Source organism: Anopheles coustani, chromosome 2 (genome assembly GCF_943734705.1).
Source record: "Anopheles coustani chromosome 2, idAnoCousDA_361_x.2, whole genome shotgun sequence".
Taxonomy (NCBI): domain Eukaryota; kingdom Metazoa; phylum Arthropoda; class Insecta; order Diptera; family Culicidae; genus Anopheles; species Anopheles coustani.
Genome location: NC_071289.1, coordinates 3,118,477 through 3,133,096, shown reverse-complemented (window position 1 = coordinate 3,133,096; position 14,620 = coordinate 3,118,477). Strand labels below are relative to the sequence as shown.

The 14,620-nt window shown below is 44.2% G+C and overlaps 1 protein-coding gene across 1 annotated transcript in view; it reads left to right on the top strand.

Annotated features, from left to right (window-relative positions):
• The window catches only part of LOC131267472 (protein sickie), a 191,452-nt gene that overhangs the window by 33,588 nt on the left and 143,244 nt on the right, over positions 1 to 14,620 (top strand). The window lies entirely within an intron of this gene.

Here is a 14,620-nt window from a genome sequence, read left to right as displayed (position 1 = left end):
TGCAAATGTTTCTGCAGAAAGTAACAAATCGTTCGAAAGCTTACTTGTGATTATTTTTCAAGCAGTTGGAACACTTTGCCATCAACTTGCCAAGTCCGATAACGAACGAAAACTATTCCACCTTTCCCGTGGAAGCCGTGGAGTTCCATAAATCAATTACCTTCATAAATCATGCTTATTAATAACAATCAGTTTACCATAAATCATCACCCAACCGTTGGACCATGGTTTGCTAGAAGATGGTCCGTTTCTTGATCGGATCCTTCATTCTCGGTGCAGTCGCGGTTTTTCTTTATTCCTCCATTTGCCTACCCATTATGTTTGTCCATTTGAGCATGGTGAGAACTATCCGCTACAAAAGTGCAGAGAAAGAAAGTAAGTTCGTTGCCAGATTGCGTTTCATTCTTTTTGTTCTATGAATAATTAATTGACTGCAGTATCAGATCTTACGGACTTGATAAAAATATTCCATTGTTCTGTTTGAATTTTTGCTTGGTATATAAGAACTTATCATTTCCATCATTCTACACAAATTTAATTTATTTTGTAAGGACAATTGTCATTGTTACAAGTACTTTAAATACCCCAGAGTATTTGGCATTTCCTATCAGTGACGTCCGTTGAATAAATCCTTTCCCACAAAGCATTACCAATCGGCCTTAATATGCTGATTATTGCATTACCGTTCTACTTTCACTACCTTTACCCAAAGGAACTGGATCCACTCAAGTTGAATCGAGGTCCGAATCGATCCATAGCAACAGTCGAGGAACTTTTTCGTGCCACAAGAATACCTTATCTACCTCAAAACGCCCTCATTGCGGCGAACGATCTCAAGAATGACTCCGCCGGGTGGACGGAAAATTGTTCAGTCATGCTCGGCAGCATTTTTCCCCCACAAAGTCGCAAAGCCGGGAAAAGGAATTGCCCGTCGAAAGCTCGCCCGTGCGCGCGCGCTTGGAGTAATCATCGGTTTAATCATCGGTCTATCTAAATTGAAAATAATTCGCTCTAAAAGCATCACTTTCGGACGATGATATTCGATTACTTTCCACTCGTGCGGTGGAAAGTTGGAGCTAGGTCCGTTATCGCCATCGCAGCATCGTCGGGTTTTATCGTTCTCGGTGCGGGATGGTTGTATTCTGCCTTCCCTTCGCGTGCTTTAATTGGTAATGGTCACACCGCCATCCAGCTGTGAAAGTAAAGAACCGAACCCCCAGCATAAGACGGAAGAATGCGTCTCCCTTTTCACGGCGCGCCACGGGTGGTAAGTGTTTTCCTTTTTATCCGTACGAGACACGAGGCGGCTCGATTGTGTTTGCCTTCGATTAATGCTTACGATGAAAGCGTGCGGCGAGTAGTGACCCTCCATCGCCCTGTTGTTAGCATCTCCACGGTGCTCGGTGCACCGATGGAAAACACGATGAGATTGCATGTGAACCTTGTCAGATGCTTGGTTCTTCGGAGTGTCGGGTTGGAAGTTCTGTTCCCGTTTCAATTGCGATTGTTGAAACATGCATCAGCATCGGTTATCGACTTGCAATTGAGTAGACCAGGCCGACGCGAGTTCAAAGGCTTCGGGCGAATGATTTATGAAACGTTTTAAGTCAACGTAGTTTAATCAAATGATGAAGCACTTCCAATCATGTCCTCAACATGGCCTAGAAGTTTCCAGCTTACAAAATCGAACGTTTTCAATGTTTGCAATTTACTTAAAACACTCCGTTGTGGATTACGAAATTGCTCTCCAATTATTTCGGAACGGATTTATCTTTCAAATCACGTTCATCTCTGATATAAATGCTTGTTCTTTTTTCCATACCGTGCTGATGATGAAATGCGGGTATTTGATTTTAATTGAAGCCCCAATACACGCTGCATCACGTGCATTCCGAATGCACTCCCAACACTCTCGGTAGGGTGTGTTGGTACGTGCGAGAACAATTGTCATTAACATGATTAATATGCATCGCTCAGCGTGTAGACGCAACTCCATTGTCAGCGTCTTAGATCGTTCCAATGGCGTCACCATCTTAGTCGGCGTTGGAGTGTTTGTTTGGACGTTTGAACAAAGGACATAATCCGCGGAACGCTTGTGTATCAGCTGCTCTTCTGCTTCCTCCTTATTTCTGGGACACGGCAAGGGGTTCATCATCTCGCGCGCGGCTAGACGCCATAAATTACGATGGACAACTGCAACCACTTGCACTTTCGCGTTACTCGGCATCGAGCATGAATGACTTCATTATGTGGAAACTTCGCTTTCGGAAAAACCGATGTTCACGTATGCCCATTGCAATCGCCCATACTTTTAAAGGGATTGAGTGTTTTGAACTTTTTCGTGTTCTTTTACATTCGCCAGTGGATGTATTTATAGCACAACGTGAAGAGTCTTGTGAAAGTGGAATGGAGCATCCAATCACGCACGTTAAACGGTCACTCCTTCGTGCTGGCGACGATGATAGGTTTTGACTTTTATGAAGATTTGGCTGCACGCCAGCATATTAAAGCCTGTGGAGAGAAAAAGCGTGCTCTTCTTTTTCTTTTACTCTTTCATGGTTTGATTTATGACCAAACGTGATATGAATAAACTTAATGAAATCATTCACTCGTCCTTGAAATCTCCACTCTTGGTTGCGGTTTCTCACACAAACCTCCAAATGTTAGTTTGAATTTATTTTGCTTATATTTTCTTTATGGTATTGTGAAAGCCAGGAGTTACAACTATTCTTTACGTACGTTTTTCAAACCAACATTCTAATCTAAGCCTTTTAATAGGGTTTCTGTTATCTAATACCCGTGTTTTCGAAGGTATCATAAAAACCATTTGGGTTAACTTGTATGTTACAACCCTTTTGGTGAAGGTGCAGGTACAACCAATGAAGAAAAAACACACAAAACATACATTCCAGAAGGCACCGTTGGTTGTTTTCATGTTTTTATTTATCGTTTCACGGGGGGGTTAACTTTGTTACGTGCCGCCGGACGGGATGGTGCTTCCTAATACTATCTAGAACGTATACTTTCCGTAACCTTTCGTTCGCCCATGGTCCTGTGTACGGCGAACGCAAAGATATTTGAATCAATAAATTTGTTCCTTCTAGCCGAAGAACTTTTTTCTTCCATTCCCCAACCCCATCGCCTAAGACCTTTCCATAACTTTCCTTTCTTTCGGGTGCAGGAAGAGTTTTCTGGCCTGTTTTTTTTTCGGCCGGGAGCTTCTTTTAATGTTGCTGTGTTGGGGTTTTCCTTTTTTTTGCTCTCGGTTCGAGACAGCACAACGGTTCGGCACGCCACGTCGGGCGTGTAAACATATGCTAACGTGGACCAGATGTGCTCTGATTTTGAAAACTACTAGGAGATGAGGGGGAAGGGAGGGGGGGAGAAAAAAAGTAAAAACTAATACCGGTGCACACCCTTTCATTCGCTATCGCCACTGCACCGCCATAAACTATTCCGGACTGCATTACGTGAGTGCATTTACGATGTGGAGTGGATTCACTTACCTTTCGGTTCGGCGCGGGCCGTTCATTGCGAATGAGGCGAGGGGGTGGGGAGGGGGGTATTTTAATTGACTGCAATCCACGTTGGCCAGTGGTAAGGCAAAAGGGTAATGGCAATGGAGAACCGTAAATAGGTCAAATCCGATTCTACACACCGGCGGCTCCGTAAATGAAGATGCTTCTGATGATGAGGATGATGATGATGATGATTGCGGTGGTGTTCTATTCCTGAGATGATGCAACGCTATTGGTGGAGATTTAAAATATGTGCCAAAAATATTATTTTCATTTAAAAATCAACTAGCTGCCAACTCAATATACAACCAGCACGATTTTTTAACCTTTGGTTTGATTTATAGATGTGTAATTTTGGAATGTCTACCTAGCTGACTCATATGAGACTTTGAAATGTACACCGTGAAATTGGCCAGCGATTATTCAAACACTTTTATAACAATTTATCTTATCGCGAATCGTAGTTAGAAATTATTTGCTCCAATTAAGTGCAAACATTGGGCGTAGATATTTCTGTTTTTATTAGCAATTCACTCAAACATGTACTAAACATGCCTCGCAACAACGCGTCTCGCGCAAAATATCAATCCAAATCACAATGTTTGCCATCCCGCATGCCCACGCTTTGGCTTGTTTGTGTGTTTGGCTAACACAAGTATACTTTATATTGGAGGCTCTATCTCGAGGGGTCGACTCAGCAACGATGCATTCAAATTGCACTCCGCATCCGAGGAGCGAGCCCGGGAGGAAGATTAATGATCACCAATTAAATATACGTAATCGTCGGCCGCGCTACGATACCGTGGCGGCAATAATTGTTATTTTCCTGCCTGCCGGGGGTTTGCTGGAACGTGAAGCTGCTGGAATTTTCGGTATTTCGTTCGTCTCTCCCGCGCAAAAAAAAAGGCAAAGTCAAAGCGATTTACTGCACTCTCGTGGGCATTATATTTGTTTCCTTCGTTCCGGAGTGGGACGAGAAAAACAAATAGTTCCCCCCATCGGAGATGGGGTTAGAAATCGGGCAGCTGGCCAGCTGGGCCGGGAACGAGCGAGGGTCTCTCTGCTAGAGATTGGGGGTACCGTAAATTAGAGGCATCCGGTCGACAACCCGGGTGCCGGGGGAGGGAGTAGGGATGGGATTAGCGTGACTGTTTCCGGGCACGGCTTTGCCACCCCTTTCGCAGAGCGTGTGGAGGTTTTTGACTCGCAAAGATCCGTTTTCAGATTTATTTCTTGCCTTGGGCGAGCGAGCGGTTCACAAGGGGATCAAAAAGCAGTTTTCCAATAGTCAGAATCAATCTTAACTAGAACCGCGAGGGCAAATATCAATCCGGCAAACACTTTACGACGAGTCTGGTTTAGAAGCCGCACACACTGGTGTCCATTTATCTTTGCGGCACCCAGTGGATTAATTGGGAACTCGTGAATGGTTCTTATTTGCGGCGTTTGCAAAACCTCCACGATAGGTGGCTGAACCAATCGCGAACACTTACCGTTCGCGTGACTTTTGCCATTAAATTGTCGTCTTTTTTGGAAACTAATCGAGAGAAGTAAGGTTGAAGGGGGGATGTGTTCCAAATTCGATACGCATTTTTCTAAAGTCGCGCAAACGCATGATCCGAAGCAGAGCAGAGAATAGATTGAAATCCAACATAGCAAAACACGCTATTCGGTGGTACGTAGAATATTTTTATTGGTCTCTGCATACCACCATGTTTTAAATTTATATCCGGGAGGCTCAATTCGGGAGGAATGTTGATGAATTGATTTCCTAAGTCATCTGTTTGTCGCGGTGGAGGAAATATTTGATGATGAAATGGAATATTCGGGAGGCCTTTCATAATTAAAGCACGGTTTTTTCTTTCTACAAACCATCATGTAAAACACCCATTAATATGCTCTTCCGAAATTGAGGGCATTTTTTGTTTGACTCGCTTCTCACTCCCCTCCCCACCCAACGTTCGGGACGTGACAAACCGCAGGTGGACATCGTTCTGGGAACATAATTCTTGCCCCCGTCACTACTCCGGTGATCGCGCTGTTGGCTATAAATAGCCATGTTTGTGCACGATGAAATATGTCTGCCTCATAAACTCACCTCGTCTCGGCGTCTTGAAATTGCCAAAAACAAAAAGAAAACCAATTTTCTACAGGAAGAAACACGCATATATTGGCGCTTGACCACCCAAGAACCAAGGTGACAGCTGGTCCCCAAAATCCTCGACGTAGTCCGGGAGCAGGGAGAGTGCAACAGTCAAGTCGTTAGTGTCCGCCAGTTTTTATGCTCGTACACCAGTGAGACGGTTTCCTGTCGCCACGCGCCTTCGTGTCGAAGATGACGAAGACGACACTCATTAGTGAGTAGATTTATGTTGTTTCAATATTTGAACAGAAATCTTCCCCCCAACCCCCTGCTAGGGCCAGCTGACAATGGACGCAACTTTTGGTTGTTTCGCATGTTTCTTGGCACTCCTGCATTTCTCTCGCTCGGCCTAGCCTAAACATCCACTTGAGGCAAAACTCGGTGACGTATTTGGGAAGACCTCATTTTGTGACCTACTTTCCCACCACCAGCTCGATCGCGTAAGTAGAACGTTCATTCTGGAACTACGGTTCATCGAAGAAGCGTAAACTTCCGTGCAGATGCATTTCCAATAGTTCGTCGTAGCGTCGTGTTTCTCTTGAGGAGAGTATTGTCGTTAATGCGGCGCGGTTCCGGTTGCGTTCAAGTGTTCCCGCGCCGGTCTGCCCTTTTGGGCGGCACTAAAAATAAACCTTATGTAATGGACAGACCTATTTTCGCCAACCTTTCCCACCCCTTTTTCCCCGTGCTGTAAGCTCTTTGCTATTGAGGTCTGCTTTTGCTTTCCCATCTCGAAAGGCTACGCTTCTCATCGGTTTCCTCAAAGCAAACCGAGTGGAGCAAATTAAGAAAGCGCGGAAATTTATGACAAAATGCTCTTAAGCGCGCTACCGTGTCCGGCGTCGCCTTTTTTATGGAATCTAAGCCGTACTTATACCGACTCGCTGTCAAGGGTGTCGAGGTGTCGATGCCGTTGACCACTGGCTCGAGTAGTGTCAGAGAAGCGGTGCAATTTTCAAATCCTCAATCCTCGAGGGTCAGACGTCTTTCTTTCCTTGCTTCAAGTTGAGTACGATCAGGTCCTTCCTGTGGTAAAATATAATGTCTTGTTGTTGCGTCTCGGTGCTGCTCGGACTCCCCCGACGTAGACAGAGTTGAGCCCGGTGCTAGTCGGTGCATAAATCATACTAAATGTTCTGCAACCACGAACCCAACGACCCGGCAGGGGGTTTTCCCAACGAGGAACTTATCCGGTGGAGAGAGTTTAAGTGTTGCAAGGTAGCTTTGATCTTTCGAATTTCGTTCCGATGCTAGACACGACGAGATGTTTACTAGAAATTGGGGCTAAATTACAACACTCTGTTGAACAGATGCCTCACGGGTGGATCTGAGTCTCTTTGAGTCAGGGAGCACCGTGTTGCGTTGCTTTACTTTATTAGATGCAAACACCTCCACACCCTTGGCCGATGGGACTTAATTTTTAAAATTTAATCGACACAATAACCATCAAATGCGAGCGCCACGTCGAAGGTTGGGTATGAATCTTCCACCCCCCAAAGTACCTCGTAAAATTCGATGACTGCTCCACATATCGCCCTGTGTTGTTCATTCAGAGTTACCTTATGTTTGTACTTATTGGTAAAATATTATGACACGAGTAATGGTACGTTTAGGCAGATGTGGAAGAGACAATAATAAAAATTTTATGATTCACATTATTATGACATATCTGGGTTAATTTTGTAATTTAGAGTACTGCAAAACAACCAGTGGAGAAGGAACATGCTTTTTAAGTTCAATTAATAAAACTCTAAAAAATACTGCCTCTTTCGAAATTGAAAAACACGTTCTAGTTACATGTGACTTGATTGATTTCTAGCAGTAAAAGTCAATTCCACGTTAATGGAGCTATGAAAACCAACATTTGATACTCGAAACCATACAATCGAAAAACAACTGGTTCTTCCAGATGCGAATTTGGAATCAAATAATCTACCCACTCTTTGCCAGACCTGCACAAACCAAACACAAATTGCGTAGAGTCCTTGCTCGGGCATTGATATTCGATAGCCATACCTCTTTTCCAAGCCATCCCACCGGAAGCACCATTTCGGTTTGTGGTGTGCAAACACTCACGCGATAAAAAACAGGGACGTTAACCTAAAAGGCCTCTTTCAGTATTGGTGCGGAGTAGAGAATCATTTTCCGACAAAAAAAGCTCTCTAAAATAGCTTTATGTTTACCAACCATTCCTTTGCTGGCGAGCGGTTTTGTTGTGGTTTCAATGAGAATGTTTGTATTCCTATGCATTTCCTTTTTCGCTAACCAAAAGCAATCAGGAGCTGCGTATCTTGTTGCCCAGTTGGCGAGATTGTGGTAGAATTTCTCACGGTGAAGTTGTTTTAATGGTATCTCAAATGGAAATTGAAATCCTGGGTTGAATGGCAGGATATTCTGGTTACACAACATGTTTTTTACGCTCTTTGTTAAGGTTCTATTTGCTAATGTTAAACATCCGGATGGCTTTTTCTAAGTCATTTCTATAATTCCCAATTACTTATGACACTTGGCGAAGAAACTTAAAACCAGCATCTATTTCTTTTCTTTTCTAAGACTGGAGAGAAAGAAACCGAATGTTTTTTTCTTTATCTGGTAAGGAACGGAGCTGACCAACTAATGCCAATAAATGTCATCCGGATAGTTTTGCGGTCACCTTTGCACTCGTTTCGCCTCGCTTCACCGATATCTGATATGTCGGTGACCATTTGCTGACGTACCTCTGTGTGTCGTGGATGGTAAATGTTGTGACAGAGTAGCTTCAGCATTCATAAACACGACAACGACAACGAATGAAATCCGATCCCAACCTGGTTCGGTTGGCGTAATCAGCCACCGCGAGACCACCCTGGGCGGAGTACTTCATCAGCAACCATAACGATCGGGTTCCTTTGCTAGCGTCAGGTTGACCTAGTTTACCTGTCATCCTCCATTAGAAGTCACCTTTGCTTTATATCTACCCAAACGTCAACAGGAAGTGTGTGGGTGCAATAAATTGGCGGCGCCGTGGCGTGCAGTAGAATATCCTAAATAAATAAAAAATGGCCGGAACGAAGGAGCTTGCGAGAGAAAACCAATACAATTTAAGACTCTTTGTGCTGGAATAGGAAATCTAACCTAAATAAACATACACCTAGTGCAAAACCCCTAGACGGCATAAGTTACGTCCGCCGGAAGCAGAAGAAATGCGTACAAAGAAAGCAGCGAAATTGAATATCAATGTCAATGGCGGAGCAGCATGGGGCCAGGCCTCCGATTCGGGAAACTATTCAACTACATTCCGAAATGGCAAATGGCGATGAAAGTTAAATCAAACAGCAACAGCAGCAGCAACTCATAATCATCGCGCTATTGGAACATCCAACGGTACTGGTTGTGTCGGATCCGTCGGGGTTTTTTGGTGCGGCCGATCGAGCACTTCCACGGTAGCCACGCTGCCTGTCACTAACATGACACCGTTTTATGATTAATATGCAGCTATTTATCACTGCCCCTGACCCGATGAAACGCGGTCCCAAACTGGTCCGGGCTGGACTGGTTTTCGGACAACAAGGCTCGCTTTTATCGACGTTTACTGACAAATTTAATGGGATGCGAACGGAACGGCTATAAATTAAGATGCTTCTCAATACCGTTCGACAAATGATAGTTTCGATCGAAGTGGAATGAGAATAATCGTCTTTTGTCATGGAAACCAAACTGACAGGGTGTGCACCCTTGAGTCGGTAAAGTGAAGGATGGAACCTGTTAAGGCAAGACAACTTTGTTGGTTATTTTCCAACAAGCGAGAAATGCAAAGTCAATTTTTGCATAAAGTGAGCGTGAACTTTAAAATAATTTGGATAATTTAATAGAAATATAGCGTGCAATCAGCTCATAAACGATTTTATTGAAAAAAAACCCTTGGAAGTGGATTAATCCTTTTAAACGTTTCTTTTAAACGTTCAAAACCATTGAACAAAAAGGAAAAAAACAAACGAAACAACATATTTATAACGCCTCATCACCTTCCAAAGGATAAAATGGAATTAAATGATGGAAAAAATTAAACAAAAACTACCGAAAAGCGACCGAAAGGAAATAATCGGAAGTCAATTCCAAAACAGCACAAAGTGTGAGCGTGCGATTGTAAAAAAGTATCCAAAAGAATACGAGATTAAAGCTTGTTGCTTTCTGATTACACGGCACTTCGTTTCTGTCCGCTTGTTCGCTCTTTCCTCGTGCTTAAGCTTCTGAAGTAACAACGACCAATCAATTATGAGCTGCTCCGGTTCGTGCGAGATGCACAACCAGCAAACGGTCAAACGATCGGTCAGTCAGCCGCCGACATCGAGGTGTGAATTATAAATCGCCCAGAGATTGTTGGAGCAACGCCGAAACGCCGGATAGAAGCCCGCGCAATCAGGCGCGAGAGAAACAAGTTTCCTCGATCGACCGAGCGAGCTCGTATCGATCACCGGCGGGGCACACAGCGTGAAGTGGAAAGCTTATGCTTAGCTTCCATGCTGTGAAGTATCTGTTTTCGTTTCTTTTTTTTTGTGTGTGTACTGAAATAAAACGGATATGTAAAAAACCTGTAACGAAACGCCGAACGTGGAAGCTTGCTGTTTTTATTTTCGTCCGCCCCAACATACGAGAAAGGGCAAAAAGTGTATGTAGAGCATGAGTTCAAGTCACGTTGCTCGACCTGACACCGTCCAGTCGAAGGCGGTTGCTTCGACCAAAATGAAGGGGAAAGGGCAGCGTGTACGAAGGGAAAACGAGAGCAACGAAGGTAATGATGATGAAAAATGACTGCCAGCAAGTCAAAGGTCGACCGAAAAACTGACGCAGCCGGCTTAAGAGTATCGAATGCCGGTGTTGCCGCCGGCCGCGGGGAACTCATGCACGCGCAGCGCGATCCTCGGGAACTCACTCTCTTCATCGATTTTAGACACGCGCTCGGCTGGTCCATACGTACGCCATGCAGCATCCCGTGCAATGGAACTCACTCTTATCGATCGGTTTTTTCTTTGTTGATCGCTTATTGTTTGGTTTTATCTTGCACTGTTGCAATCCAAATTTGTTTTATCCATTTTAGTTGTTTATTCTCTCCGTACTTTTCATCGTCTTTATGAAACCATAACATCTCTGATGTAATCTCTCTCTCTCTCTAAAAATCCATTTCCTGAGTAGATCATGTGGGTTTAGCCCAACAACCTGTTAGTAATCCTTAAAATATCACGGACATGTGATCTTCCCAAATGTATTTCCAACCTCATTGGCTCATTCCCCTTCGGCCACACATGTGCCATGTTCCGACTAAATGTCAGTGACTCAACGACGGACCACGGACTGCACGGTCAAGCGGTGATTGGCCGGATTATTCTCGGCACAGCTGTGCGTATTCTTGTATTCCCTTTTGTCCCACTCCACCTTCACGCATGCAAGCACACACTGCATCGCGATGCCAGATCTGGGCAGCACTCATCGCGCCACTCAGCTCAGCAACGGTGGCCTGCACGCTGGCTTGGATAACAAATGCGATCCAGCTCGCCGTCAGTTCTCAACGGACCGTGAAGCTCGACGGAGCTGGAGCGAGTGCTGCGCGATTTTACTGTTCGTCGAGCAAAAAGCCGGTTGTCCAAAGCTTCTTTTCAGTGTAGTTTGTGATTTACGAGAGGTTAGTTCTATATAGAATCTAGCTCTAGAAGTGTTTGCCCGTGCCATCTGGAAAATTCAACCACACTCGATCGCACAAAACCACAAAATATCGGATCGCGATCTCGATAGCATGGTCATGTGTCGTTGCAGCGTGAGATGTTTGTAACAAGTGAAAACAAAAGCTTGCGGTTTCCTGTTCCACCTACCGGTTGATTACCTGTGTCATCAGATTGTGATCAAGTTGAACGAGTCACGTGTAAAATTGATCGTCGGCACTCCTGTTGGTGTTGTGTTGGTGCATGTCGGGAAGCAATCTAATTTATCGTGTCATTATGATCGTTCACGTTCTCGTTCGTTCGTAGCGTTAGCTAGTGTCAGAGCTAACGAAGTTTATTTGCATGTGAATGCATGGTTCGTTTTGAAATGTGTCTACGCGTGTAGAAGGATAGGTGCGTGCTTTAATGAGCGAAAGAAAGTCATCTCTTCTAGCTACGAATTAACCAGACTGTTGCTTCTTTGAATCGTTAGATATTCTGAAATGCTATTATGTAAAAAGACATCTCTCGGAGACAGCACACTCTATCGTAATTCGGCTGTCAGGAGCTAGGGAACCTTGTTAGCACCAGTCTGTGAACAAGACAAGGTGACTTTTGGTGTATGTGTGTGAAAAACGATGCCTTTAGCCTGAGGAAGCTACCACCCTCGAATCGAAGATCAGCTGATTTATGAACGGAGGGGAATCGAAGGTCCACAAGGAGGTCCCGGATAAATCCGAAAGATTTATCTTACACCAAACACCCTACCGCAACACAAGCAGCACCCTCCCTCGCCACGAGTACCTGACGATAGTTCCGCTGCCGCCACCATCCATTTGTTTTCCCAATTCCTCAGCGTGAAAACAAGTCTTCATCTAAACAGTCGCGTGATCGTCGGTGGAAACTAACTGGAAGCTGAAGCGTGGTTCCAACGGGAACTGCGTTCGTGGGACCATAAATCTCCCTCCGGCTCTAGATGTATGTTGGAGTTGGAGGTTGTTGGCTTTTTTTCCCCCCCGATTCGGTCTTCCACGCCGCCGGAAAGCGATCTGCTGCCGGATAGTTGATCGATGTCGCTGTCGATTGTTGTTCCTTTTTTTTCTCCACTCCTTCTATCACCTCGCCAGTATCTAATTGCTGTCACACGAGTCGACGACACAACAAACGAAGTTTGCAAAAACGCTCCCGGACACTTTCTAAAACCCCTTTGCAAAAAAAAAAAGCAAAGCATCAACACCATTTAAAAAGAATATCGGAGAAGAAAATGTACAAACAGAACGAAACGGGAATATGCAAATGTTTTGTGCGAGATTTATGGACGGCCGAATGTTTCTAATTCGAACCACAATCGCAGCTAATGAGCTCAGGTACCATGGGGCCGTTTATTCATTTTTCCATAAATAAGTTTGGAGCTACCAGAATGAGGATGAAATGTTCTGTTTTCTTTTATTTTAAAAGTCGAAAATAATAAGACATCCTTAGAAACATTTCGTGCTGTGAGTGTTAATTTTTGGCCAGTATGCTCTTTTTTGTGTTTTTAATCGTTTGCTCCCGCTATTTCTGTAGAAACCCAAGAAAATGATTGATATCGCCACGCGGGGAATGTAGCCTGGAAAGCGTTGTGTGTATGATTTATGGGCAACTGGGTGTGGATTTGAATATTAATTAGTATTTTTCATAGTTTTGATGTAGACTTTTGCTAGCGGTTTCCATTCACTCACATTCAGCAATGTTAAATGCAAATTTTGCCAGCTTTATTACTCTTCAGTTCGCCTGGCGAAATTATGCATATTCCTCCCAAGGTTCTTAGCATAAAAGAAAAGCTAATGTGACCCGGTTCATTTACTCCACGTACATGAGAAACCATCAAAAGTTGATCAGGTTTTACGACTTGCACGGAAAATGGGCAATCTATTTTAGATTCAATTCGCACATCCTGCCTCTAAGGTGCTGGTCACAGCTGCGATGTAGATCGTTGCGATCGTAAAAGATATCTTAACCTTGTTTCGCTGCCTGCATGCCGCAGTTGGCTGTTTTGCATCCGCTGGACTAAACGTCCGGCCGTCCAAAGCCCATTAAAACTTGTACCAGACCAGACCGACTGAAATTCCTCCTTCGTCGGCTCGAAAGGTAACATAAACTGCACGCAATTATTTGCTCATCGCCCCTACATCATCGACGTAAAGTGATTTTTTTTTGTTTCACGTTTTTTGGTGGCTTTTCGGAGTCAATGGAAAACCCCCCTGTTCTTGCTTATTCCTTCAGCTTGGTAACATAAAATGCGCTCACAAACCATTTCGTGTGTTCGGTCCGAGCCCCATCCTCTCGCACAAAGTAACATGCAAAAAGCTTTCGAGACCAAAAACAAAAGATAAAAACATAAACTTGAACGGCCAAGGTCATCCCACAGCCATCTTGGACCAGTTGGATGGTTGTTGTTGACTGGGCAAAATACGCGACCCGATTAAACGCTATTTGTTTTGCTCTCGTGGCCCGACGGAAAAAGTGCAGCCCCGTCGCGTTGTGTTGTGTGCAGTCGAAATTCAAGGCTCCAGAGATCCATCAACAAGTAAAAATATCCGCAAAGTGCAGCATCGTTAGGGGTAATGGGTTCATGTTTGAAAAATTGACGCATCTTCGAACGCATCCTCTCGGTTTCTTATGTTACACGCACACACATGATTCCTTCGAATGAATTACAATTCGCAATCCTGTTTGTTTCGTTTTTTTTTTTTTTTTGGAAAGACTGCCGATGGTTGCATGTTGGTACTTTTTAGCAACATCAGCCAAAGGCCAAAGTGATTTATGGTAAAGCAGTTAATTGTTTGTTTCACTTCGCTTCGGTCCGCTCCACGCTCGTCTGTGTGAAGACGATCGTTTGGGCTCCGGTTCGCGTAGTTCAACCGATTCGACCGATCGACCGATCGATGTCCACCAAAATCCAGCGACAAAAAAGTGATCCCGAAAGTGTGAAATGAAGATTTGTTTGTTTTGCTTAATCGGTTCAGTGATCTTGAGAGTTCGGTCTGCAAACCCCTCGTTGTTGAAACGTCTTCCACTATGTGTGTGTTTTTTTAACCGCCTTGTTTAACCTTCGTTGCTCAAGCAAAACAAAAATACAAAAATAAATACCGCACAAGTGACGACAGTGTGCAGAAAAAGTGTAAGTGTGCAAAACAAAAGATAAATTGCGTGTCTTGCTGACCTCCTAATGAAGCTGTCATACTGTGGTCTGGTACGGCCCGATTTGAGATCGTTTATGATCGAGGATACCACAGTCTGTT